The sequence below is a fragment of the Chrysochloris asiatica genome, unplaced genomic scaffold (assembly GCF_000296735.1).
Source record: "Chrysochloris asiatica unplaced genomic scaffold, ChrAsi1.0 scaffold00026, whole genome shotgun sequence".
NCBI classification, from domain to species: domain Eukaryota; kingdom Metazoa; phylum Chordata; class Mammalia; order Afrosoricida; family Chrysochloridae; genus Chrysochloris; species Chrysochloris asiatica.
Window position 1 is genome coordinate 15,024,848 of NW_006408544.1, and position 2,327 is coordinate 15,027,174.

Below are 2,327 nucleotides of genomic sequence, written 5' to 3' on the forward strand. Positions count from 1 at the left end.
AAAAAAGGGGAGTGGTTAATCTTACAGTCCAGAAACAGAGGACCCTAGAACCATCAAGAGAGGATCACACAAATAGAATGCGGGACCTTATCCAGAAAAGCAGCAATGCCAGAGATGGAGAAAGATGGGGGCATGGAGAGGGTGAGCGGCTGAGGACTCTAGATTCATCAACTAAGAAGAGAAGGACTAAGAACTGGAGGCCGAACTGGAGGCCAGGAGCAGACTTGCAAAATGTGCCCTTTGGAGATGTAAATTATTATATATGCCTGAGTGGGGTTTTTTTGTTTGTGTGTTTTTTAAAAAGCTAAAGTGTATAGAGAGAAATACTTTTAACTGATGGTATATGGAGGGGATTATAATCAATGTAATCAAGTTATATGAATGGTTGAATGTGAAACTGATGATGTGCCCTATAAACTTTCACTCAATCCACAATAAAAACCTTAAATTACAAAAAAAGAAAGAAAGTGCATGGGCTGTCAAAAGAACCAACAGATCTGTGTTGGAGGAAGTGCAGCCAGAGTGCTCCCTGGGAGGCCAGGATGGCCAAACTTCGTCTCTCATACTTCAGATATATTGTCAGGAGGGACCAGTCACTGAAGAAGGATATCATGTTTGGTAAGGTGGAGAGACCCCCAGTGAGATGGATTGGCAAAGTGGCAGCATCAATACTCAAGCGTGGCAACAATCATGAGGTTGGCCCAGGTCCGGGCAGTGTTTCATTCTGTTGTGCATAAGGTTGCTATGAGTCGGTACCGACTCAATGGCACCTAACAACAACAATTTTTTCAAGTAGTCCCAAAATAAAAGTCAACTTATATTAGTGATATAAGTAAAGAAAATGAAAAGGTCTATGAAAGTTTCTTAGCATATAGAAAAAAGAATGCCAAGAACACAAACATATCATACCTTTGTTTGAAAGATTTATTGTACAAGCCAAAGTACTACCACGCCCAGCTGCTTGTAATCTCAGTGGCAGTAACTCATTCGAATAAAACTTTTAAGAAAGCTTTGGGTCAGATAGTCTGACATTAAGAACTATGAAGGTTAGAAAATGATCAAGTCAATTTATAAAATGCTGATGGTCATATTATGCTTTAGAGTATTTTCTTTGATCAAAACAAGAAATGGTTAATTAACACTACTGTTAGGAAGAATACCTCAATGCTCTCACAGAATACACTAATATCATTTTAGAGTTAAAACTGGGGAAAAAATCATTTCATGATTCATACAATTCATAAGCAGAAAAGCAGAAAGGTGAACTTAAAACCATGCTATTTAACTTCAGACTAAAGTACCAGTGTAGACATTCTAGGTGTTTTGTTAACATATTTCACCTAAAATATTACTGAATTGGAGAAACTGTAAGGATTGATTTACTTCCAGAAAAAGAAAAACTTGGTAAATTTTACTCTATTTATAGTACATCTTTTGATAACAAAAACTAAAGTACAGCTAAATTTTAAGAGTTTACATTCTCCTTTTTATCCACAAGAGGGAGCAAACACTTAACTCATCTTTCTGGGGATTTCATTACACACTAGTTTTCAAAAAAAACTTCTAGTGGATAATAAGTAGGAAAAATATTTACTGAGTGTCTACCATGTGTGAGGCATACAGTTAGTATGCAGTAATACAGTGGACAGAAGATACAATTTCTAATTTCAGTTTTCATAATACTTCAAGTAACAAAATGCATGTAAAGATTTTTAAAATTCTTTAAATGAACATAAGCCATAATTAGCTTTATTAAAGCACCAATACAAACTGCACAAATCTATGAATATGATGTAAAAGACTAAATACATATCAGTAGTCTATAACTCTTAAGAGGCAAACAATATGCATTATATAGATAAAGCCATTTTCCCTTATTCACTTAATTTAACAAGAATGTTAGCAAATGACATTCTGGTAAACTTTACAGAATACAAACTGAAATATTTCAACAAACTGATGCAGTGCTGGAGATGCTCACTTGTCTGTGCCAAGAAATTTGAAAGACAGCTACCTGGCCAATCAACTGGAAGATACCCATATTGATTCCCATTCCAAAGAAAACTTAGCTAACGGAATGCAGAAATCATCAAACAGTATCATTAATAGCATATGCAAATGAAATTTTGCTGAATTCAAAAAATGGATACAGCTGGTCTCTCACAACTCACAGGGATTCATGACCCCCATTTTAAAGTGTTGAAGAGCAAAGATGTCAGCTTGAGGACTAAGGTACGCCTGACCCAAGCCATGGTATTTTCAATAACCTCATATGGATGTGAAAGCTGGACAGTGAATAAGGAAGATTGTAGAAAAATTGATGCCTT

The 2,327-nt window shown here is 35.8% G+C and overlaps 1 protein-coding gene across 1 annotated transcript in view; it reads right to left on the reverse strand.

Annotated features, from left to right (window-relative positions):
* The window catches only part of FAF1 (Fas (TNFRSF6) associated factor 1), a 665,112-nt gene that overhangs the window by 619,728 nt on the left and 43,057 nt on the right, over positions 1 to 2,327 (reverse strand). The window lies entirely within an intron of this gene.